The following is a 27,667-nucleotide window of genomic DNA, read 5'->3' as shown; positions in this document are numbered from 1 at the left end:
AATTCAAAACCATATATGACTATCTTAGTATATGCAGAAAAATCTTTTGACAATATTCTTCATCTATTTATGGTAAAAAAAAAAAAATGCTCCAGAAAGTGGGCATAGAGGCAATATACCTCAACATAATAAAAGTCATATATGACAGACCTAGAGCTAACATCATATTCAATGGTGAAAAGCTGAAAAACTAAACAAATTCAGTACAGTTGCTGGATACAAAATCAATACACAAAAATCTATTGAGTTTCTACACACTAACAAACTCTCAGAAGCAAAAATAAAGAAAACAATGCCATTTATAATTGCATCAAAAAAAAAAAACCCTAGGAATAAATTTAAGCAGGTGAAAGATCTATTAATTAAAGAAACTGAGGAAAGTACAGATGAATGGAAAGATATTCCATGAGTATCTTGAAAGAATTGGAAAAATAAATATTATTAAAATTAATAACACCCTACACAAAGAAATCAACAGGTTCAATGCAATCTCACTGAAAATTCCAATGGTATTTTTCAAGGCAATTGAACAAATAATCCGAAAATTTGTGTGGAACCACAAATTGATGCTTTTGAACTGTGGTGTTGGAGAAGACTCTTGAGAGTCCCTTGAACTACAAGGAGATCCAACCAGTCCATTCTAAAGGAGATCAGTCCTGGGTGTTCATTGGAAGCACTGATGTTGAAGGTGAAAGTCCAATACTTTGGCCACCTGATGCGAAGAGCTGACTCATTTGAAAAGACCCTGATGCTGGGGAAGATTGAGGGTGGGAGAAAGGGACGACAGAGGATGAGATGGTTGGATGGCATCACCACCTCAATGGACATGAGTTTGAGTAAACTCTGGGAGTTGATATTGGACAGGGAAGCCTGGCATGCTGCAGTCCGTGGGGTTGCAAAGAGTCAGACATGACTCAGCGACTGAACTGAACTAAACAAAAAACCCCAAATAGCCAATCCAATCTTAAGAAGCACAAAACTGGATGTATCATGCTCCCTGATTTGAAACTATACTATCATGCTAGAGTAATTAATACAGTATGGTACTGGCATATAAACAGATACATAGATTAATAGAACAGAGAGCCAAGCAATGAATTCATACTTATGTGGTCAGTTAGTTTACGACAGAGGAGCCGAGAACATGTAATGGGAGAAGGACAGTCTCTTCAATAAGTGATTCTGGGAAAACTGGGCAGTCATATGCAAAAGCATAAAACACCACTATCTTTCACCACACATAAACAATAACTCAAAATGGATTAAAGACTGAATGTAACACCTGAAACCATAAAGCTCAAAGAAAACATAGGTAGTAAGCTCCTTGACATAGGCCTTGGTGGTGGTTTTTGAATCTGGCAACAAAAGCAGAAATAAATGAGACTACATCATACTAAAACTATTATTATGTAGGTACTGCTTCAAATGTTTCCACAGATTGGCACAGTTATGAAACAGATTGCTTTCTCTAACCCAGTCTTTGTATAGTGTTAGCTCACAGTAGGAAGAGAAAAATGTTCATTTCTTAGGTTGTACTTCTAGTAAAAGATGAATTGTATTATAGTGTAGCAAAAGGTTTCTAAGTATCAATTTTTCATAAACAGTGCATTTTGTTCTTCATTATACCTTAGAAGAGCTATTTCCTACTGGAAGCATGTCTATTTTAAGCAACTGGTGAAAATAAAAATCCTAGAACAATGTAAGTAATAAGTTATTTTCCTCATTCTTTTTTGTTTCTATAGAAATGCTTTTAGTGTGGGAGTGTTGTAGATATAGTGCTGTTGAAGGTCACAAAACATACATATCATGCTTGGCAATAAATAAGAGAGACGATAGGTTAGCTGATGGCTTAGATCTCCGAGAGGGAAAATGCAATAACATGACACTCTGCACAGAGCTACAGCCTTTCCATTGTTTTTGAGTTTGTACTCAGTTCAGAATAAACTGAATTTAAGGATTACTCCTCTTTGGGACTAAGGGTCATAGCCTAAGTGATCGCCATATCATTTAACTACTCGGAGTGGTACAGTGATTCAAGAGAGTGCTAAGGAAGTAAAGATACTAAAAACAATTAAGAAAAACAATTTCCTTTTGTGAAACTAGAAAATGCTAGTTGTACTGCTGTACCTGGTTCCTTAATTCCTCTTAAGACTTATTGTCTTTTCATTTTCTGTGTTACCTGCTATGTTTTTCACATTATTTTTCCCCCTTCTGATATTACCTTTTCTCCTCTGTAATATTGCTTCAAGAAGATTTAACTCAAGAAAGGAAAACTGAAAATATGTGCTTAGTTGCTCAGTTGTGTCAGACTCTGCAACCCCATGGACTGTAGTCCATGGGGATTCTCCAGGCAAGAATACTAGAGTGCATTGCCATGCCCTCCTGCAGGGGATCTTCCCAACCCAGGGATCAAACCCAGGTTGCCTGTGTTGCACATGGATTCTTTACTGACTAAGGCACCAGGGCAACCCCGAAAAGGATATAACTCACTAATGCCCAATATATAATTACCTTGAGTTTAATTTGTCTAGAGTATATCATCATAGGTTGGCGATCTCATCAATACAAAATGATGGAGAGGAAACATTTTCTTCTAGAATTTTAGGAATTAGCATTACTATCTCTCTCTCTCTCTCTTTTTAAATCACTTTTTACATTGTGTAGAAAAGAAAACCTTAAAACTTTTCTATATATTATTTGGAAATTAAAGAGAACATTATCGAGACACTCATTTAGACACTTCATTGAGATTATTCTGATTCAGCCTAAATTTTGTGTGTGTGTGGATAGAGCTGAAAAAATATTCAGTCCAACTTCAATACTTGTGGCAGTTATAAAGCTGCAGAACTCAGTGAAGCAGACTCTAACTCGGAGAGAAATAGTCTGGCTTGGGGACTTCTACTATAAAACTCATATGGATTTTAATGGATGGAGAATCTGGTCCTACATTCTCCAATACTGGCTATCATTCATGATCACTATGAGAAAGGTGAGTTGAATTGTCTGAATATGTTTTTTCCCTTATTGAATTATACAAAGTAGTGGCTCTTGGAATGGCAGGAGTCATTCAGCATAATTAGACATTCATATACTTTCTACCTATGTGCCTCCTACATTTCATTGAACTAAAATTGTAGTAAATATGCCCATTGAAGTATGTCATTGGAAATCGAAAGGAAGCATATTAATGTTAATATAGCTCTCTATGTACTTTAGAAACGTTAAAAAGTTTTGTCATAATAAATTGACTCCTTTGTGTCTGAAGGATAAATAAGAATAATCATGTTTAAATAGCGTCTTTACTTAATTCTATCAAAAATCATGCAGGTCACACAACAAAACTAATGAGCTTACAAATATTGTGAGAAATAAAAGAGTGTGCATTGTTTTATCATAAAAAAGAGAAAATGTCTTGTACGTAACAGCATTCTACATATTACCAGGTAGTTAATATGACATGATTTAACCAACTTCCACCTCTACTAGCAATACCTGGCAGTGATATAAGACTGTGATGTAAGAGTATAATGAATATAATATAGAAAAACTCAAAGGATAGGCTAATGGTTCCTTAATTAATATCTAAAATGTGCTTCTTCAAATAATAAGGAAACTTACTTTAGTTTACATTCTACCAATTTGACATAAAGCACCTATATTGTTAATTTGGGTTTCCTGGAAATACTTAGTAATCCAATAGATACCCTGAAATCCCTTAGAATATAAAAGAATCCAAGGGTATATGAGCATATTTTTGCCTGACCAAGAACTCCCAAAATGTGCTTCAAAAAAAGTACTCACAATCAGTGGGTCAAGTGGTCTGAAAAAGCTGTTTTTTGTTTTTACTTCTGAAAGTAAAACTTTAAAACTGGTGTTTTGAAGTAAAGGCTGAAACTGATTGTCTTCTGACAAAGTAATATTCAGATTTCATTAGAACTGGAGAGATGAAAATCAAGATTCTTATAATGTTTACTCATTCATCCATGACATTCATTCATTCATTCACATCATCCAGCAAACATTTAAGTGCCTCCTTGAAAGAGAATCGATCACTGGATGCTTAAAATAGTTATCACATTCATAAACCCAGTAGTGTGGTAAAGGATATTTCTGTCAAAAATAAAGGACAGAAATACCCTTTGAAATTTCAGTGTGTTCCAAAATCAGCCTTTTATAATTTAAATAAAATAATAATATTTGCATATTTTAACATGTTCTCGGGGTTGAGTAAATGACAAATGCCATTTTCTTCAGCTTTTCAATTCACAATAAAACTAGCCGTACGTTGTTAGTACTTTAGCAATAATGCTGTAGATCAGACTAGCTTAAGTGCCAAGTTGATAGTTCAGGGTTCAAACTCAAGGAGAAACTGGCAGCATGTCATTCTCCATTTCCTACTTTTAGGACCATTTCTTGGGGTCCTTGGGAATGGTCTTGAAAAAACAAAGGAGAAAAAGATAGACCCATTTGAATGCAGAGTTCCAAAGAAGAGCAAGGAGAGATAGAAAGCCTTCCTCCACGATCAATGCAAAGAAATAGGAGAAAACAATAAAATAGGAAAGAATAAGGATATCTTCAAGAAAATGAGAGATTACCAAGGGAACATTTCATGCAAAGATGGGCTTAATAAAGGACAGAAATGGTAGGGACCTAACAGAAGCAGAAGATATTAAGAGGTGGCAAGAATACACAGAAGGACTGTACAAAAAAGATCTTCACAACCCAGATATTCACAATGGTGTGATCACTCACCTAGAGTCAGACATCCTGGAACATGAAGTCAACTGGGCCTTAGGAAGTATCACTATGAACAAAGCTAGTGGAGGTGATAGAATTCCACTTGAGCTTTTTCAAATCCTAAAAGATGATGCTGTGAAAGTGCTGCACTCAATATGTCAGCAAATTTGGAAAACTCAGCAGTGGCCACAGGACTGGAAAAGGTCAGTTTTCATTACAATCCCTAAGAAAGGCAATGCCAAAGAATGGTCAAACTACTGCACAATTGTACTCATCTCACATGCTAGTAAAGTAATGCTCAAAATTCTCCAAGCCAGACTTCAGCTATATGTGAACCGTGAACTTCCAGATGTTCAAGCTGGTTTTAGAAAAGGCAGAGGAACCAGAGATCAAATTGCCAACATTCGCTGGATCATCAAAAAAGCAAGAGAGTTCCAGAAAAACATCTATTTCTGCTTTATTGACTATGCCAAAGCCTTTGACTGTGTGGATCACAAGAAACTGTGGAAAATTCTGAAAGAGATGGGAATGCCAGACCACATGACCTGCCTCTTGAGAAACCTGTATGCAAGTCAGGAAGCAACAGTTAGAACTGGACATGGAACAACAGACTGGTTCCAAATAGGAAAAGAAGGATGTCAAGACTGTATATTGTCACCCTGCTTATTTAACTTATATGTAGAGTACATCATGAGAAATGCTGGGCTGGAAGAAGCACAAGCTGGAATCAAGATTGCCGGGAGAAATATCAATAACCTCGGATATGCAGATGACACCACCCTTATGGCAGAAAGTGAGGAGGAACTCAAAAGCCTCTTGATGAAAGTGAAAGTGGAGAGTGAAAAAGTTGGCTTAAAGCTCAACATTCAGAAAACGAAGATCATGGCATCCGGTCCCATCACTTCATGGGAAATAGATGGGGAAACAGTGGAAACAGTGGCTGACTTTATTTTTCTGGGCTCCAAAATCACTGCAGATGGTGACTGCAGCCATGAAATTAAAAGACGCTTACTCCTTGGGAGGAAAGTTATGACCAACCTAGACAGCATAATAAAAAGCAGAGACATTACTTTGCCAACAAAGGTCCATCTAGTCAAGGCTATGGTTTTTCCAGTGGTCATGTATTGATCTGAGAGTTGGACTCTGAAGAAAGCTGAGCACCAAAGAATTGATGCTTTTGAACTGTGGTGTTGGAGAAGACTCTTGAGAGTTCCTTGGACTGCAAGGAGATCCAACCAGTGCATCCTAAAGGAGATCAGTCCGGGTGTTTATTGGCAGGACTGCTGCTAAAGCTGAAACTCCAATATTTTGGCTACCTGATGCGAAAAGCTGACTCATTTGAAAAGACCCTGGGAAAGATTGAGGGCGGAGGAGAAGGGGACGACAGAGGATGAGATGGTTGGATAGCATCACTGACTCAATGGATATGAATTTGGTTAAACTCTGGGAGTTGGTGATTGACAGGGAGGCATGGCGTGCTGTGGTTCATGGGGTTGCAAAGAGTCAGACACAACTGAATAACTGAACTGAACTTGGGGTCCTATGAGGTAGATCACTAGAGCATATATTAAATCTTTTCAACAAGACAAAGTCTTTATTACATATTCACACAGTTCATAGACTAGCTCAAGCTTCCATTTTTCTGGTTATTCAAAATTGAAGTTGCTAAATAGTTTTTCATACATACACACACATACACACATACACACACACACACACACATTTTAATTGTGGAAAATAACTTGCAGTCAAAATGACTGCCTGGTATGTGTCATATCAATGGCTCATTTTATGGTTGAGCTACAAGCTTGTAAAAAAAAAGGATTTATAACAGAAATGCTTACAAGCTTTAGCTATGGCATGGTGAACAGCAATATCATAATATATCGTAGTGGTAAACACCCAATCAATAGCAGCTCATTTAAGTCAGAAGCATCGATTTAATCATGGAGAATCTACATGTTTTCAATGTTCAGTGGAAGGTCCTGTCTATCAATGTCTAGTTCAATTCTTATGTTGCCTCTGACATGTTACAATAGGTTTCATTAAGAGATTTGTGTGCAAGCTAATGTGAAGGCCATCTGTCATTTCAATATATGATCAATACACTCCATAACCAGTGTTCAGACTCATTTACTAAGGAGAAAGGAAGAGGTCAGTGCACACCCCAGGGACCTGCCTATTATTTCCACAGCTCTGACTTGCACTCTCTCTTGAAAACATAAAGTGCCTTCTCTTTTTCCAATATGAAACTAAATATAACCACTCAGAAGCTGAAGCAAACTGTTATGTACTTGCTCTTTGATTTTTACATTTTTCTTCTTTTTCTTATTAATTTACCTTCCCTCTGGTTCAAAGGTATAATCCAGGAGAATGCCAGTTGGCTTTAGTGAATGCGGTGCTTTTAGTTCTTGAACGCTATTTCCTCAGCCACAAAAAGGGATAATATAACTTTGTGCACATAAAGCTCAAGAGACTATTAAGCCAGTTTACCAAAATGCTAAAAATGGATGTGTCAGTGAGGAATATTCATATATGTGATAATGACCGAGGAACCAAATTCTACTACTGTGAGCATTTGGGATGATATCATATTAATAAAAGTATGAGATGAATACTTATATAGAATGTTATCATCAGGATATCCAATGTTGGTCCTTAAAAACTACTGTAAGGCCCTCCATATTGAGTAACTAAATGGAACTGCAATGAACTCACATTAAGTTTAAAATGTGACTTGCAGTTCTTAATAGACAAATTGGGTAGTAAAGCTATCTCACATAAATAGAAGGCAGATGGAGAAACCTATAGGAGTTCCTCTGGCTTAAAAGGTAACTTCAAAAGGGCTATTGGGAAGATGTATCACACCCATGATTATTTTCTGTGTGTGTGTGTGTGGTAAGGGGGGCGGGGGGTGGGTTGGGAGAGAATTACTTAAAATAAGATGCAAATAATAATTAAATACAGGTAGTTCTGAAGAAAATATTGTTAGTTCTTTAGGTTTATAAAGCCTTTCTATTTTGCTTTTATTACTTGAAAACTCTTACTTGAAATTACAGTGAGCAAAGTATTTATTTTGAAGTTAGTTTCCAGAAAAACTAAAGTCAGAAATCATTAAATATTTACAAACTCAAATGAAATTTGAAGTAACCCTATGAGGTACATCTTATATAGATACTCTATTCATTATGGCTTAATCTTTCAGTATGATAAATTCTTTCTATGTGCTGAGTCAATACCCCATTTTGAGGAAACAATTAGATGACAGTTTGGAGACCAATATTTTTATTGACAGAGAATGAATATTCTAGAACTCAGAACTCAAATACTGAGGGATTATATAAAGATGTGTTTTTCTGAAGGCTTGTGTTCATCAGTATTGCTGAATGCTTTGAGAATTCTTTAATACAGAAATGATGATCTCAAATTTGAAAAGAGGAAAATTTGAATGAAAAAAGAACCAATAAGATGTGGTATATACATGTATATATACACATAGTGGAATACTGCTCAGCTGTGAAAAAGAGAATGAAAAATTTGCCATTTGCAGCAACATGGATGGACTTGAAGGTCATTATCCTAAAGAAAATAAGTCAGACAAAGAAAAGCAAATGCTGCATGATATCACTTACATGTGGAATCTGAAAAATACAAAAAACTAGTGACTATAACAAAAATCAGACTCACAGATACAGAGAACAAACTAGTGGCTTCCAGCTGGGGAGAAGGCTGGGCAAGATTAGAGATAGAGGAGTAAGAGGTATACATTATTAGGTATAAAACAGGCTATGAGGATATGTTGTACAATATAATTATTTATAATAAATACAAATGAAGTGTAACCTTTAAGAACTGTGAATCACTATATTATTAACCTGCAATTTATGTTGTATATCAACTATAGTGAAAGTGAAAGTGTTAGTCACTCAGTTTTGTCTGACTCTGTGACCCCATGGACTGTAGCCCACCAGGCTCCTCTGTCTATGGGATTCTCCAGGCAAGAGTACTGGAGTGGGTTTCCATTTCCTTCTCCAGGGGATCGCCCCAACCCAGGGACTGAACCCAGGTCTCCTGCATTCCAGGCAGAGTCTTAACCGTCTGAGCCACCAGGGAAGCCATATATCAACTACACTTCAATTAAAATAAGAAAAAGTAAAATTAAAAAAGAAGCAATCACATACTTAAGTCAAACAATGGTTTAGAGTGTAAGCTACCTAAAGGTAATTTTATGTTGAACTTGATGTTTATAGAATCCATGTATGTAAGTAACATGACTTTGAAAAACCGAATTACTTTTTTGCTTGTTTATAATCAGCCTAGAGAGTTTTTAAAATGCCTGCCACTAGTCAAGAATATCACGAGTTAAAAACTGTATATTCATGATCAATGAAGTGAATAATAGTTATAAGCAAGACTAGCCAAGGACTTATAAATAAATGCTATTTTACCTCCATGACCAGAGGAATCCGCTTGTTCAGAAAGGCAATGCCATCTGGAGTGGCAAGCTGGCTGGAGGGAAAGTTTCAGCACCATGCCAAATCTCTCTAAACCATATGAGTCCATATGAATCCAAAAATGAAATAAAACACAATTATCTTAGACCTAAGCTTTACCAAGAGACCTTCTGCACCACTGATTCCAGAGGACTGAAATTCAAAATAATTGTTCTGATGTGACTTAACATTTTCAAAGATGCCAGGTGTGCTGTAGAAATGCACCCAGTGCATGGAGATGTCCAGTGTGCTAATAAAGGATGAAAAGCTGGGTTTCTCGCTACTGGCATCTCAAACATAAATAACCACCTAGAAGTAATCTGTAAAAAGACGTACATTGCATCTGTGCTGGGCTAGCAGAGTCCTAATTTGATTTGGGCAGTGGATGCCATAGAAATAGGGAAGATGCTGGTCAATATTGTGGATCAAAATCTCAAATCCCAGGTGACCAGAGGAATAAATTTGATCTTTTTCATAAAGAAAGCACCCTATATATCTCAATATATTAGCCAGTAATTTCTTTTTGCATTTAGCAGTTATCAATTACTGTGTTATACATTTTAGGATATTGTATATAGTATAGATATACTGTGGGATGATATATCTCTATCTACCCACACTTATCTATCTATATTTCTATATAAAAGTCTCACTGTTTTTTTCTAGGGCAGAGGTGTGATATAGTCTGAATTAGACTTATTATCTTCTCTAGATAATTGCTCAATCCCATTACCCACTGCTATAGCTCCATTCACCATTTTTTTCAAACCCGGTATTATGTCATTGCTTTAACTGATTCCCTCAGTATCCTCATGTCTTTAATTTTCTGACCATCATCTCATGAATCCCAGTCTTGCTTGTCACACTATATATCCTTAGCAGCTGCTTTTTAGCTACTCTGGCTATTCCTGAAACATCAGTATTTGAGCTCTCAAGTTTCTTTCTGATGTTTGTTTCTTTTTTTCCCCCTATCCTCTTCCTGAAGTCAATCTCATTTCTTCTTAAGCACTCAATTATTACTTACAAATCAATGAACCATAATCTTCAGCCTTGATCTCTCATCTGAGTCCAAAGTCATTCAGCCCCTGTTTACTGAGCATCTTCTCTTGGATGCTTATGGACACTGCAGACTTGTCTCATCTGAAAGGAGCCTCAGGACTTTTTCTCTGACATCTTTTGTTCTTACTTTCCCTCTCTCACGGATGTTGCCTCTATCCATCTTGCTTTTCACACCAGGTAACTGTTATTCAGTTTTCTCCCTCATTCTCACATCTAGACAGTTAGCAAATTTAGTGAAATTACTTTTGAAATCTGCCTGTCTGCTTTTTTCTGTCCCATGCCTAGTAATGTAGAGGATTATTTAACCTCTTCTCTGGATCTCTGGATTATTGCAATATTCTTCCCAGTCCTTCCTTTGATTGCTACTCCCCTTGCCACCCACCCACCACCACTGTTTAACCCAATTTTATAGAAGCCGGGGACATTTCTAAAGTTCACATTAGACCCTGTTTCTCCAGGGTTTAAGGCTCTCTCAGTGTTCTAACACCTCATCAGGATAGACAGAGACTTCCCTTATATGGCCCCGGGTCTCTGATCTAGCTTCATCTGGTACCATAGTAACCCATGCTATATTTGTACAATATGCAGGAGGTTATACTAAATGTTTTGCCATGTTCTGTACTGAGTTTTTGTTCACAGTGCTATGACTTCCATAAAACCTCCTCTCATGCTTTCTTATTCATGCTCTCTTATTCCCTCCCATCCTGGAGTGGACAGAAGAGAGCGCACGTATTTCTTTATCTAGAGGGTCACATCTTCCTTCTGAATTCTCATATTCCTCTCCAGAAACAGAAATGACCTTTGGCTTATTTGTGCTCTTAATGAAAGATACAAATATTTCTAGCATCATAAGCAATACATGTCTATGATTACCATATAGGAAGCACCTTGAGAGGTAGATATAAGTTTACCAAACTTTTTAAACCATATATTTGGCAATTAAAAAAAAGACAACAGTGAATATTGGTTGACATGAATTAATACTTAGTTGGTCATTTCTATAGTAATGCCTCAAACACAAGTTATTACTAAACTCTGTCCCTGTGTGTGCATTCTCAGTTGCTTCAATCATGTCTGACTTTTTGCAACTCATGGACTGTAGCCAATCAGGCTCCTCTGTCCATGGGATTTTCCAGGCAAGAATACTGGAGTGGGTTGCCATGCCCTCCTCCAGGGGATCTTCCCAACCTAGGAATGGAACCCAGGTCTCCTGCATTGCTGGAGGATTCTTTACTACTGAGCCATCAGGGAAGCCCCACTAAACCCTGTCTCTGCTGCTGCTGCTAAGTCGCTTCAGTCGTATCCAACTCTGTGCGACCCCATAGACGGCAGCCCACCAGGCTCCCCGTCCCTGGGATTCTCCAGGCAAGAACACTGGAGTGGGTTGCCATTTCCTTCTCCAATGCATGAAAGTGAAAAGTGAAAGTGAAGTCACTCAGTCGTGTCTGACTCCTAGCGACCCCATGGACTGCAGCCTACCAGGCCCCTCCATCCATGGGATTTTCCAGGGAAGAGTACTGGAGTGGGTTGCTATTGCCTTCTCCGAACTCTGTCTCTATGTAGGGATAATTATTTTTATTTACTATTTGAATATATTTACTACTTATAGTTTCACCCAAATTTCTGCTAATTCTTCATCCACAAATTCACTTGACTACCTCAGTTTCTACTTATATTCTTATTATGTATTTTCATTGACAAATCACACCTGCACTAATTCAAAAGCCAGCCTGTTGTAATTTTTTCCTTCTCACTTGACTGTAACTCATCCAAAGAAGAAACAGGATAATAATCAACCAGAACTTGAATCATTAGTTCCTTGCAGGTGTACCCAAAATCTGCATTTTTAGTATTGATCTCTTCCGTTAAATTCAAATACAACTGCTGTTTCCTAAACATCTCTACCCAGATGGCCACAAGTACCCTGGAGTCTAAATCCCAAAATGAGTTTTATCAAAAACTTTCACATTTCCCTATTTCTGACAGTGGCTTGACTGTTCTTTAAATCTCTCAGACTTAAAAAATTTTGATGTCAAAATTTTAAATTCTTTGATGTTCCTTAAAATGATAACCTCCTGAGTCTTATATCTGATACCTAAACAATAGTCTTGCTTTTCCTCCTCCCTTTCTCATCTTCATTTGTTCCACTCTATTTCAGATACTCATTACCTTTTAACTAGTTGAATTACCTATTGGAATTATCTCCCAGATTGCCTCCCTGTTCTGAAACCTCCCTGCAGCAATACAATCTATGATGCTGGATTCATCTCTCTAAAGTACAAGTTGGACTGTGACTTTCAAGTTTAAAAATCTTGTCTAGGCTTCCATTACCTACTGACAAACTCAAACTAGCTAATGTTAGAGAACCTCTAAAATTTTTCCTTATTCTACCTTTTTAATATTTTAACTGAGTAATGTTGCAATTAAAGACATCTGCCTTTATTAATACCAGAAACTTTACTTGAATGACTACCAGGTAGAAGAAATCATCTTATGCAGAAATGGAAAGAAGTACACGAATTAGGTGGCTTTTATTTAATGGCTTTGAGGCACTTATTCTAGAACAGGATATACGTGTATACACATGCATATGTGTGTGCTAAGTTGCTTCAGTCATGTCCGACTCTTTGCAACCCCTTGGACTGTAGTCCACCAGGCTCCTCTGTCCTTGGGATTCTTCAGGCAAGAATACTGGAGTGGATTGCCATTTCCTTCTCTAGGGTATCATACATATTCATAAACATACCTACATATAAAAATAAGTAATAGTTCATGGTAAAATTAGTCAAACTAGAAAGGATACACAGTAGATACAAATAATTTAGGGATAGTCCCTATCTATGAATTAAAAAAATATAAATTTACAAATATTTGAGAGAAGGAGAAAGGCTATTGTGAAATTTGGGCTATTTTTTTTTTCAATATATCCAGTTTACAACTAAATAGCAAAAAATCTCCTAATACCTAGACTGAAAAAATGGAAAAAGACCTGAATAAACATTTTTTCAAAGATGTACAAATGGCCAGCAGGCACATGAAACGCTGATCGGCATCACTAATCATCAAGGAAATGGAAACCCAAACCACAATGCCATGTCATTGCACATGTTAGGTATCATCAAAAAGGCAAGAGAGGTTGGTAAAGATGTGGAGAAAAGAGAAGAACCCTGGTATCCCACTGATGGGATTGCAAAGGTGCAGTCACCATGGAAAACGGTATGGAGATTCCTCACAGAATTAAAAATGGAACTACCGTTCAATCCAGCAATCCCGCCTCTGGTTGTATATCCAAAGGAAATACAGTCACTATCTTAAAGAAATAACTGTATTCCCATGTTCAGTGCAGTATTATTCACAACACTCAAGGTCTGAAAATAACCTAGTCTCGACAAATGGATAAAGAAAATTATATATGTACGTATATTCATAATATATACATAATATTTATATTTTTGTTGTTGTTTAGTTTCTAAGTCATATCTGACTCTTTGTAACCCTATGGATGGTACCACACCAGGCTCCATATCCACTATCTCCTGGAGTTTGCACAAATCATATCCATATATATTTTATACATACTTTCTATATATGATTATCAGAGAAGGAAATGGCACCCCACTCCAGTACTCTTGCCTGGAAAATCCCATGGATGGAGGAGCCTGCTGGGCTGCAGTCCATGGGGTTGCTAAGAGTCGGGCATGACTGAGCGACTTCACTTTCATTTTTCACTTTCATACATTGGAGAAGGAAATGGCAACCCACTCTAGTGTTCTTGCCTAGAGAATCCCAGGGACGGGGGAGCCTGGTGGGCTGCTGTCTATGGGGTCGCACAGAGTCAGACATGACTGAAGTGACTTAGCAGCAGTAGCAGCATATATGATTATACATATATAATTATGTATATAATAGTCCACTTATATAAATATTTATATAAAATTATATATACATATAAAACATTCTATATTCAGCCTCAAAAAGAGAGAAGCTGTGCATTTGTGACAACATGACACAACTTAAGGAAATTCTACTAAGTGAAACAGGCAGGCTCAGAAGGACAAATAATTAACGATCTGAATTTATGTGGAATCTTAAAAAAAAAAAAAATAAACTCTTAGTAACAGAGAGTAGAATGGTGGTTACCAGAAGCTGGGGGAAAAGGAAAATTAAAAAAAAAAATGATGATAGCCAGGAGCTGAAAGTAGGGGGTCCTGGGGAGTTACTGTTTAATGGGAACAGAATTTCAGTTTTAAGATGAAAAGAGTTCTGGAGATGAATGGTGGTGATGGTTGCACAATAATATTAATCCAGCTAGTACTACTGAACTGTATGCTTAAGAATGGCTAAACTAGGAAATTGCATGTTATGTGTATTATATCACATTTTCAAAAATTAGAAACAATAATTTTACCTGCTTCTCATCATTCTCAAAATCTGCCTGCAGTTCAGGAGACCCAGGTTTGATCCCTGGGTCAGCAAGATCCCCTGGAGAAGGGGAGGCAACCCACTCCAGTATTTTTGCCCAGAGAATCCCATGGACAGAGGAGCCTGGTAGGCTACAGTCCTTGGGGTCAAAAAGAGTTGGACATGACTAAGTGACTAACACTCACTCACTCATCATTCTCAACCATACTATCGCTTGTTTTAGACAAGCTACATTAGCCAAATATTTTCCCAACACTTTTCTACCTTTGTGCTTTATTTCATGCTTGAAATTCTAAAGCATCTCCATGTGTGAATATCCTCCCTATCTTTCAGGAGGAGTCCAGTGTCATCCATAATGTCTTCCTGGTACTCCTAGGTGGTATAGAACAATTACAAAGATCAAGAAACCTGTGCCATTCATAATTGAGCTCTTAAACCCCTAATCTAGTATCTTGTGCATACCAAGCACTTGATATATGCTCACAATCATTAAATGAATAAGAATAAGAGATCCCTTACAATTTCTAAATCAAATCCCTTACGATTATACAGTGGAAGTGAGAAATAGATTCAAGGGATTAGGTCTGATAGACAGAGTGCCTGATGAACTATGGACAGAGGTTTGTGACATTGTATAGGAGACAGGGATCAAGACCATCCCCAAGAAAAATAAGTGCAAAAAAGTAAAATGGCTGTCTGAGGAGGCCTTACAAATAGCTGTGAAAAGAAGAGAAGTGAAAAGCAAAGGATAAAAGGAAAGCTATACCCATTTGAATGCTGAGTTCCAAAGAATAGCAAGGAGAGATAAGAAAGCCTTCCTCAGTGATCAGTGCAAAAAATAGAGCAAAACAGTAGAATGGGAAAGACTAGAGGTCTCTTCAAGAAAATTTGAGATACCAAGGGAACATTTCATGCAAAGATGGGCTCAATAAAGAACAGAAATGGTATGGACCTAACAGAAGCAGAAGCGATTAAGAAGAGGTGGCAAGAACACACAGAAGAACTGTACAAAAAATATCTTCAAACCCAGATAATCATGATCAATTAGCTAGAACCAGACATCCTGGAAGGCGAACTCAAGTGGGTCTTAGGAAGCATCACTATGAACAAAGCTAGTGGAGGTGATGGAATTCCAGTTGAGCTATTTCAAATCCTAAAAGATGATGTTATGAAAATGCTGCAGTCAATATACCAGCAAATTTGGAAAACTCAGCAGTGGCCACAGCTCTGGAAAAAGTCAGATTTCATTCCAATCCCTAAGAAAGGCAATGCCAAAGATTGGTCAAACTACCGCACAGTTGCACTCATCTCACACGCTAGCAAAGTAATGCTCAAAATTCTCCAAGCCAGGCTTCAACAGTATGTGAACTGTGAACTTTTAGATGTTCAAGATGGTTTTAGAAAGTCAGAGGAACCAGAGATCAAACTGCGAACATCCGTTTGATTATCAAAAAACCAAGAGAGTTCCAGAAAAACATATATTTCTGCCTTATTGACTATGCCAAAGCCTTTGACTGTGGGGTCACTACCAACTGTGGAAAATTCTGAAGGAGATGGGAATACCAGACCACAGGACCTGGCTCTTGAGAAATCTGTATGCAGGTCAGGAAGCAACAGTTTAGAACTGGACATAGAACAACCGACTGGTTCCAAATCGGGAAAGGAGTACATCAAGGCTGTATATTTCACCCTGCTTATTTAACTTCTATGCAGAGTACATCATGAGAAACACTGGGCTGAATGAAGCACAAGCTAGAATCAAGATTGCTGGGAGAAGTATCAATAACCTCAGATATGCAGATGACACCATCTTTATGGCAGAAAGCAAAGAAAAACTAAAGAGCCACTTGATGAAAGTAAAAGAGAATAGTGAAAAAGTTAGCTTAAAGCTCAACATTCAGAAAACTAAGGCCATGGTATCTTGGTCTCATCACTTCATGGCAAATAAATGGGGAAACAGTGGAAACAGTGGCTGACTTTATTTTTCTGGGCTCCAAAATCACTGCAGATGGTGACTGAAACCATGAAATTAAAAGATGCTTCCTCCTTGAAAGAAAGTTATGACCAACCTAGACAGCATAGTAAAAAGCAGAAACATTACTTTGCCAACAAAGGTCTGTCTAGTCAAGGCTATGGTTTTTCCAGTAGTCATGTATGGACATGAGAGTTGGACTATAAAGAAAGCTGAGCGTTGAATAATTGATGCTTTTGAACTGTGGTGTTGGAGAAGACTCTTGAGAGTCCCTTGGACTGCAAGGAGATCCAACCAGTCCATCCTAAAGGAAATCAGTCCTGAATATTCATGAGAAGGACTGATGTTAAATCCGTAACTCCAATTCTTTGGCCACCTGATGTGAAGAACTGACTCATTTGAAAAGACCCTGATGCTGGGAAGACTGAAGGTGGGAAGAGAAGGGGATGACAGAGGATGAGATGGTTGGATGGCATCACCGGCTCAATGGACACAAGTTTGAGTAAACTCTGGGAGTTGGAGATGGACAGGGAGGCCTGGTGTGCTGCAGTCCATGGGATGGGAAAGAGTCAGACATGACTGAGCGACTGAACTGAACTAAGTTAAATGAATGGTGGTGATTTAGTCACTAAGTCATGTCCAACTCTTGCAACCCCATGGACTGTAGCCTTCCAGGCTTTTCTGTCCAAGAGATTCTTCTGACCGGAATACTGGAGTGGGTTGCCATTTCCTTTTCCAGGAGATCTTCCTGACCCAGGAATTGAACCTGACTGTCCTGCATTAAATGAATAAATAACAACAAATACTCAATGAGTACCTATTACATGCCAGGCACGACTTCACAGCTAGACATACAGCTAAGAACACTGTAAAAAAGCATCTGCCCATGGCATTCCCAATGTAAACGCAAAGGAAATGAGATCGACAACAACAAATAAACAAGTACCTTTGGAACACTTATTTGTTCAACTCAAAAGAGCTGATGAGAAAAACAGAGCTGGGTACTAGTTGATATAAAGTGCCAAAATGTAAGATACTTAGTTTATGTAAGTAGTCAGGCAAAGTCTCACTAATAAGGTGACATTTGATCCAGAAATCTAAAGGCAGTAGGGGAATAAGCTCTCTGAATATCTGAGAGGAGAGAACTTCAGGCAGAGGTACAGCAAGTGCAGACACCCTGAGAAAGGAGGCTGCTTGGCACGTTTGAGGAGAACCATTAAGTCAATATGACTTACTGGGGCAAGGGGGAGAGATGAGCAGAGCAAAGAAGAGGCTGTGGGTCTTAGGGAACATGCAATACTTAGTCATTGATGACTTTGATAATAGAGGGATAAAATCTAAATTGCATGAGTTTTGAAAAGGAATTTGAGGAGAAGTGAAAAAAAAAGTATAGGGGGTGAGATGAATTGGGAGTTTGTGATTGATATTTATACACCATTGATATTATGTATAAAATAGATAACTAATGAGAACATACTAAACATCACAGGGAACTCTGCTTGATGCTTTTTGATGACCTGAAGGGGAAGGAAATCCAAAAAAATAGGGGAAATGTGTATTTGTGGCTCAAGTGGTAAAGAATCTGCCTGCTAATGTAGGAGTGTGGGTTTGATCCCTGGGTCGGGAAGATGCGCTAGAGGAGGAAGTGGCAAGCCACTCCAGTATTCTTGCCTGGAAAATCCCACGGACAGAGGAGTCTGGTGGGCTACAGTTTATTGGGTTGCAAAGATTCAGACATGACTGAGCACCCACACACATAGTGGCTTTCTGGAACACAGTGTTGAGAAGGATTCTGAGGTTAAATCTGGGCTCAGAGCCCAAGAACCATCACCTACATCACCTGGAGATATGTATGCATTGCCCTTGCCATCTTTCTATGTTCAGACTTTGAAAATCAGTAAGAACACTTGACTGGATTTTAAATGGCTTTAGGCAGAGTGACAAAGTGGTGCTCATTAGACTGAATGAAGTGTATTGATGTATAGCTGATTCACTTTGCTGTACAGTAGAAATTAGCACAACATTGTATATCAACTGTGGTCCAGTAAAAATTAAAAACATAAAAGGCCACAGGATGTTAATAAGTAATCATCTGAGAATGCATAAAAAATGTATAATAGCTCCTTCCAGGTTCTTGCTCTAAAGGAAGCAGAAAAGTGGTACAGGAGCTACAGAGGACTGTTGGATCAAGGCATCGACATCAGCATTATTATTTCTATTAAAGTAATACCAGCAATTTTATAAGGAAGTTCCAGAAGGGAGAGAGAAATTGATGGTGCTGAAGAGAGATGATGTAATGATGGTCTTGCAAAGGTGAGAACAATGGGATTTAGATCATACCTCAATACAAGCATGTTTGGTTCATTCTGAGAAACAGAAAAGGCAGTGTGGATCCAGTGGCAGAGAGACTGAGAGATGTAGTAAAAGCTTGCAGAAAGTCTTGCCCAAGTGTGCTCTTCATTGAAGTTAATCTTCAAGTAGGCTTTAGAATTATGTTCCTTGTTTAAAAGAAAGAAAAACCAAAGCCTCCCAGTGGCTACAGCATGTAGATTCCAACTTTAAATTTCTCCTCATGTGCTTAACTCTTAGGTCAACTATTATTTATCCTTATCTAATTAACTGTATCTCTAATTTTCAGTTTAAAATTATAGCTTGGTTCAGGCACATTAATTTGTCAAATCCAGCTGGCAATCACTAAATTTAGAGTGGAGAGTGAATACTCTGAGATATCTTGGAGTTATTTTATACATATGAATTTGCTAAAAACATACAGAAACGTATCTTCGTATGTTATTTAAAAGTCTATAATGACCTGCCAGATTACCATTTCATGGGAGCAGTAAATTAGTTTAGAATAAATATTATGAAAATTGGTTGCAGCCAGAAAAATTGTAATTAATGTAATGTAATCTTCATGGCTATTATGACAAAGCAAGGACCACAAAAACTGTTCCTGTGTTTTTTTTTTTTTTTTAACAGACCTCATAAGTAAAAAAGCAAGTTTGGGAAATTCTAGGTTAAATTTTAAACTTCACTTCTGGATTTCTGTGAGTCTTTATTTTACTTTATGCATGTAAATTCTCAAAAGGGGGATAGGCCATGCATGACTTCCCAAACCTATTGGACCATGTAACCCCCTTTCCATGGAAAACCCTGTAGGACTACTTGTCTACAGAATAGACTTTGAGAATACTAGTCTTGGTTTGGGAAGCAGAAAAACATAAGCAAAAAATATTCCCTTGAATTATGAGCTGAACAAGAATTGATCTTAAAGAAACCCTTAAAGTTGTTATTTTTGAATAGTATCTCTTTATACTCGGCACATTTTCAGTATTAACTACAATAGGATTATTGCCTAATAGAACCATTTCTACATGTATGTTTTCTAAAATTTTCTATTTTTGAAGTAATCTGTAGAATGTGTGGTGAAAAATCAATAAAAAATAAATTTTAAATAAATATAAAAACACATGCTAATCTCCATATCTGGAAAAGCTATGGGGAAAGAAAAACGCTGTCATCCTTTACATGTTTTAAGAAGTGGTATTTGCTATTAGAAGAGGAAAGGATCTTAGAAATTAGAGTTGCATTTATTAAGAATTCTTAGAACTATTCTTACAGTTTCTAAAAATGTATGTGTAGCAGTCTTATTTCTTTGGAAAAGATAAAAGCATCTGTTAGAGAGCTGACATCAATATATATAGTACAACATGTATTTCAGTATGTCTATGATCAATTTTATTCCCTGAACAGATAAATTCTAGAGTTGACAAAGATTTCCAAAATACAGGAAGAGACAACTTTTAGGAAAACATACCATTTTTCATTTTAGAGTTATATTTGCCACATACTGCAAAAACTGGTATTTATTTGTATTATTAATATTTTAGATGAAAAGACATAAGTAAAAAACAAACACATCTGCAGCATTCAAAAAAAAAACAAAAACCAAAGACATGAAGCGAAACACATTGTAAGTTATATCTAATTGACATGACAGTTCTAAGTAAACACTAAACTTTCATTCAAACTTGCTACATAATCAGTTTTCTTAATTTCATAGTGAACCCAATATCCTGTTTTAAGGAATGATTGATATGACAGCATGAAGTAGATTTCCAGGCAATTTCTGATTCAGATTTTTATTTCAATCAGATTTTGTATACAATTTCTGATAGGCTTGAGATGAAGTTGATTCATAAATGCCACAGAAGTATGAGCTGCTTAAGTGGATATGTCTCCCTTCTGCTTTTTTCTGAACTATTTTAGCTATAGTTTCATATTAAACATGGAAGGAATGAAATTTAATTCATGATATATTTATTGAGTATCCTCTGGGCCCAGGTATTATGGATGAAGAGATGAAAATATATATTCACAGTATATTTGCTGCCTAGAAGTTATCAGTTGGATAGGGAGATACGCTGTGATATAGATACAATGATGAATTGTTCTCTAACATGAAGCATGCCATGCTACGAATTTGGAAGTAGAGAAGGAAGTAACTTGGGAAACACAAAAGACCCTGAATAACAAAAGCAAACCTGAGAAATAAAATTGGAGTTGGAGCAATCAGGCTCCCTGACTTCAGACTATACTACAAAGCTAAAGTAATGAAAACCATATGGTACTGGCACAAAAACAGAAATATAGATCAATGGAACAAGATAGGAAGTTGAGAAATAAGCATATGTACCTATGGTCAATTAACCTATGACAAAGGAAGCAAGACTACACAGTGTTGGTAAGACAGTCTCTTCAACAAATGGTGATGGGAAAACTGGACAGCTATATGTAAAAAAGTGAAATTAGGTTGTTCCTTAACACCATACACAAAAATAAACTCAAAATAAAGATATCAATGAAAGACCAGATACTGTAAAAGTCTTAGAGGAAAATACAGGTAGAACATTCTTTTAAATAAATCCCTGCAGAATTTTTTGTTTTGACCCACCTCCTAGGGTAATGACAATAGAAACAAAAATAAATGGGACCTAATTAAACTTAAAAGTTTCTGCACAGCAAAGGAAACCATAAATAAAATGAAAAGACAACCCACAGAATGGGAGAAAATATTTGCAAACAAAGTGACTGAAAAGATATACAAACAGCTCATGCAGCTCAATATTGATAAAACAAATAATCAAAAAATTGGCAGAAGACCTAAATAGATATTTCTTCGAGAAGGCATACAGATGGCCAAGAAGCACATGGAAAGATACTCAACGTCACTAATTATTGAGAAATACAAATCAAAATTCAATGAGGTATCATCTCACACTGGTCAGAATGGCCATCATCAATAAGTCTACAAACAATAAATGCTGGAGAGGATGTGGAGAAAAGAGAAACCTCCTACCCTGTTAGTGGGAATGTAAATTGGTACAACAACTATGGAGAACTGGACAGAGATTCTTTAAAAACCTAAAAACAGAGCTACCGTATAATCCAGCAATCCCACTCCTGGGCATGTATCCAGAGAAAAGCATAATCCAAAAAGATACACACACCCCAGTGTCCACTGCAGCATTTACAATAAACAAGACATGGAAGCAAGCTTAATGTTTATTAATGGGAATGGATAAAGAAGCTGTTATATGTATATATTGATGCAATGCAATATTACTCAGTCATAAAAAAGAGTGAAATAACACCATTTAAAGCAACATGGGTGGACCTAGAGATTACCATACTTAGTGAAGTAAATCAGAGAGAGACAAATATCATATGATATCACTTGTATGTGGAATATAAAACATGATACAAATGAACCTATTTATAAAACAGAAGCAGACTCATAGCCTTCAAAAACAAATTTTGTTACCAAAAGGAAAATGTGAGGGGAGGGATAAATTAAGAATTTGGGATTAATATATATACACTACTATACATAAAATAGATAACCAACAAAGACTTACTGTATAGCACAGGGAACTCTATTCAATAATCTGTAATAACTTATATGGGAAAAGAATCTGAAAAAGAATGGGTATACCTATATGTATAACCATATTGGTTACTAAACACCTAAAACTAATACAGCATTGTAAATCAATTATAATTCAATATAAAATAAAAATTAAATTAAAAAAAATAAGACTAACAATCTTTGCAGAGGTGGCCTTTGAGTAGTTACTTAAAATGTTAGGCCTAGTTCAAAATCTAGTGGTTTAGCAAAGCATGACTGAGAAAATATGGCCTATATAATTATGAATTTAATAATGTTTTTTCACTTATTAACTCAATCCATTAATCACTAAATATATATTTAGTGAGCATATGTATCTATTAGGCATTTCTTTTTATAGACTTTAGTTGTAAAACTGAACAGGACAGATAAGGACTCTGCTCCCATGCATATTACATTCTCAGGGTATGGGAAGATCAGGCAAGAACAGATAGGAAACATGTCTATGTATGTATGTATTATTTATTTATTTATTTATATGTATAATCACAATGGTGTGATCACGCATCTAGAGCCAGACATCCTGGAATGTGAAGTCCAGTGGGCCTTAGGAAGCATCACTATGAACAAAGCTAGTAGAGGTGATGGAATTCCAGTTGAGCTATTTAAAATCCTAAAAGTTGATGCTGTGAAAGTGCTGCACCCAGTATGCCAGCAAATTTGGAAAACTGAGCAGTGGGCACAGGACTGGAATAGGTCAGTTTTCATTCCAATCCCAAAGAAAGGCAATGCCAAAGAATGCTCAAACTACCGCACAATTGCACTCATCTCAGTTCAGTTCAGTTGCTCAGTCGTGTCCAACTCTTTACGACCCCATGAACCACCCAAGAGAAAGAAATGCAAAAAAGCAAAATAGCTGTCTGAGGAGGCCTTACAAATAGCTGTGAAAAGAAGGGAAATGAAAAGCAAAGGAGAAAAGGAAAGATATATGCATCTGAATGCAGAGTTCCAAAGAATAACAAGGAGAGATAAGAAAGCCTTCCTCAGCGATCAGTGCACTCATCTCACATGCTAGCAAAGTAATGCTCAAATTCTCCAAGCCAGGTTTCAACAGTACATGAACTGTGACCCTCCAGATGTTCAAGCTGGTCTTAGAAAAGGCAGAGGAACCAGAGATCAAATTGCCAACATCTGTTGGATCATAGAAAAAGCAAGAGAGTTCCAGAAAAACATCTATTTCTGCTTTATTGACAATGCCAAAGCCTTTGATTGTGTGGATCACAATAAACTGTGGAAAATTCTTCAAGAGATGGGCATACCAGACCACCTGACCTGCCTCTTGAGAAACCTGTATGCAGGTCAGGAAGCAACAGCTAGAACTGGACATGGAACAACAGACTGGTTCCAAATAGGAAAAGGAGTACGTCAAGGCTGTATACTGTCACCCTGCTTATTTAACTTATATGCAGAGTACATCATGAGAAATGCTGGGCTGGAAGAAGCACAAGATGGAATCAAGATTGCCGGGAGAAATATCAATAACCTCAGATATGCAGATGACACCACCCTTATGGCAGAAAGTGAAGAGGAACTAAAAAGCCTCTTGATGAAAGTGAAAGAGGAGAGTGAAAAGTTGGCTTAAAGCTCAACATTCAGACAACTAAGATCATGGTATCTGGTCCCATCACTTCATTGCAAATAGATGGAGAAACAGTGGAACAGTGGCAGACTTTATTTTTGGGGGCTCCAGAATCACTGCAGATGGTGATTGCAGCAATGAAGTAAAAAGACACTTCCTCCTTGGAAGAAAATTTATGACCAAACTATACAGCATATTAAAAAGCAGAGACATTACTTTGCCAACAAAGGTCTGTCTAGTCAAGGCTATGGTTTTTCCAGTAGTCATGTATGGACATGAGATTTGGACTATAAAGAAAGCTGAGCGCTGAAGAATTGATGCTTTTTTTTTTTTGAATTGATGCTTTTGAACTGTGGTGTTGGAGAAGATTCTTGAGAGTCCCTTGGACTGCAAGGAGATCCAACCAGTCCATCCTAAAGGAAATCAGTCCTGAATGTTTATTGGAAGGACTGATGCTGAAGCTGAAACTCCAATATTTTGGCCACTTGATATGAAAAGCTGACTCATTTGAAAAGACCCTGATTCTGGGAAAGATTGAAGGTGGGAGGAGAAGGGGACAACAGAGGATGAGATGTTTGTATGGCATCACCAACTCAATGGACATGAGTCTGAGTGAACTCCAGGAGTTGGTGATGGACAGGGAGGCCTGGTGTGCTGCAGTCCTTGGGGTCACAAAGATTCAGATATGACTGAGTGATTGAAATGAACTGTAGTGATATTTTAAGGTGAGATAAAGTTAGTGGAAGACCTAAACAGTATTGCTCAGATGGTAAAGAATCTGCCTGCAATGCAGGAGACCCAGGTTCAATCCCTGGGTCAGAAATATTCCCTGGGGAGGTAATGGCAACCCACTCCAGTATTCTTGCCTCGAAGATTCCATGGACAGGGCAGCCTGGCAGGCTATAGTCCATGGGGCGCAAAGAGTCACACATGACTAAGTGACTAACACACACATACATACAAACACACACATCAGCAAAACAAGAGCTGCTTTCCTTGGACAGCTCAAGAACATCTTGGGAAAGTCACACGTATGAACATGCACAGTACAAAAAAAGAGCTAGCTAGGCATAAAGTGTTAGGGAAAAAGGTTCAGGGCAAAGGGAATATCAAGTACAATAGCCCACAAGTGTACTGATATTTCAAGGACCCAGTGAAGAAGGTGGGTGATGGGTAACTGGCCTTGGGGTATAAAAAGCCAGGATAGGGTAGAAATCTAAACAACAGGGGATTTCAGTTTAATTCTATTTTCAGTGTGGTGCAGGTATGGTAAGCAGTACCTAATTTACATTTTGTAAAGGTAACTGGCTGCTCTGAGGAGAATGCATGTAGGTGAGGAAATAAGAAGGTGAGCAGGACATCTATTTTGAGGGCAATTAGTGCAATTACAAAAATGATGGTAGTTTTCTTGAGAGGCAGCAGTAGAAATAAACAGAGGTATAAGAACTGAAAATACAAGTTGTTGGCTGATCTGAAAGTCTATCCTGTGAGAGAGTGGATGGGGAGTAAAAAAGAAGACTCAAATAATACATTTAGGTTTTGTTTGTTTCTTTGTTTGAATAACTGGGTAAAAGGTGCTGTAGTTCTCTGAGGTAGGGGAGATGAATGGTCGTTTCCTTGTGCTCCTGTAGATTTCAGTATGCTTGTATTATAGGATTTATCACACAGCTGCGCACACTGCCGCCCCCGTCACGCCACAACATTCTTCACTTCATGGCTAACACTCAACAGTGCAAGAGCTGCCGAGAGAGGCGCTTTACTTACATGTTCTCATTTCATGTTTTACAGTCACTCCATGATGATGGCACTATAATAATAACTACGATATAGATAAGAATGCTGACATATAAAGATCCATGACTTGCTTGTGCTGATTCAAAATGAATGTCAAGAATTCAGCCTTAATCAAGGCCTGGATCTAGTTCCAGACATGGACTTGGCCTTCTTCAGGAAAATGTGATGTGGGCAACACTCCTCTTTCAACTTCTCTCTGGAGGGATTGACTCTTTGTAGTAGCTTTGTAGTTTAAAAGTATTTCATAATATTTTCTCATTCAACGCAGTTCTCACATGATCTGCAAGGTATTGAAATTTAAAGAGGAGGAAATGTATAGCGACAAATGTAATTTATCAAGATCATACTCTAAGAAGAATCAATGTTTAAACAAAGTCACCGAATGCAATAATCTATGCTTAATCCTCAGCATGGCCTGGTGGGTTAAAATATTGGCCAGAGCCTGACTTCAATGGGAAAAATCTCACTCCAGAAGGAAAATGTAGTCAACTGAAGAAATGCAGATGATGTGGTGCTGAAAGCAAATAATTCTATAAAATCAACAGAAATTTAATTTAACAGGATGACTATTTTCTAAAATATCTTTGTACTATTTAAACAATAGGAAAATCAAAGTTCTTTGAGACTTTGTACAGACTATGGATGTTACATTATATGTATTTTGTTTGATTTTTAAGCAAATATTTTTCTATGCATCTGTCAACAATAGGTAGTTAAAAGAGAATTTGATAAAAGCACTGATTTGTTGATTCTAAAGCACAGAAACTTTGAGAGCTAAAACACTGTCATTGCCTGTATTTGTCCCTTCTGTATTCAAATATAATATAAATTATTGACAATAAAAAAGCACATCTTTTAAAGAATGTTGCCAGGGTGATAGTTTCTGTAAATATTTGTATGCATTTACAAGTGTATGTATGTAGACTCGAGAAAAATAAACAAGTTAATGTTTTTAGGAAGATTCCAAAATATTTGCGTTTGATTCAAAACGTCATGGATAGTTTTCTGTGGAAGAGTCTAGCGAGAAAGCCGCATAAACAAAAGCTCTAAAGCTGCTGCTTCAGCAATTTGTTTTCCACTGAAAACAACAAAGGAAAAGAAAACATTAAGTACAGCAAATATGCTAATTGGAAAATAATGCTGTATTTGGTCAGCATCGGTACAGGAGCATTCATAAAGTCTGTTGGGGAGAACAGGAGAATGACTTCATAACATGTAAAAGGAAGTGATACAGACACATTTTACAATTCTACAAATAAAGATTGTTTGTCTCATTTAATTTGGAATTATTTTTAATATCACAAATTATTTTCTAACAAAAATAATTTTTAAAACATTATATTTTGTATTCATTTATATAAAAAACAGTATTCTCACAGTATCTCCTAGTGATTATGTCGCACCCTGGTTATACCTGATTTAGATCAACACTAACAATATCTATGTTATTGGAGAGCTCACAAAGGGGTGATATAGGAAGAAGGGCTCCGTTGGATTAGTTAGGGCTAACCTGGAAATGCGGAAGGGAGTCCCTGAGTCTCAACATCTGAGAAATTTAGAGTTGGAAGCTACCATGGAGATCTTGCCCAAATCCATCCTTTTGACATGAAGAAACTGAGAGTCAGAGGGTGACAATCTGCCTA

The 27,667-nt window shown here is 37.2% G+C and overlaps 1 long non-coding RNA gene across 1 annotated transcript in view; it reads left to right on the top strand.

Annotated features, from left to right (window-relative positions):
• Positions 1-26,836, top strand: part of LOC129624622 (uncharacterized) — a 54,631-nt gene extending 27,795 nt beyond the window's left edge. Inside the window, exon 3 of the long non-coding RNA XR_008701074.1 lies at positions 26,019-26,836. This is a non-coding gene — a long non-coding RNA (uncharacterized LOC129624622). The remainder of the gene's footprint in view (positions 1-26,018) is intronic.
• Positions 26,837-27,667: the final 831 nt, after the last annotated feature.

This window comes from Bubalus kerabau, chromosome 12 (assembly GCF_029407905.1).
Source record: "Bubalus kerabau isolate K-KA32 ecotype Philippines breed swamp buffalo chromosome 12, PCC_UOA_SB_1v2, whole genome shotgun sequence".
Classification (NCBI taxonomy): domain Eukaryota; kingdom Metazoa; phylum Chordata; class Mammalia; order Artiodactyla; family Bovidae; genus Bubalus; species Bubalus kerabau.
Note: the sequence above shows the minus strand (reverse complement) of the source record. Positions and strands in the feature narration are given on the sequence as shown.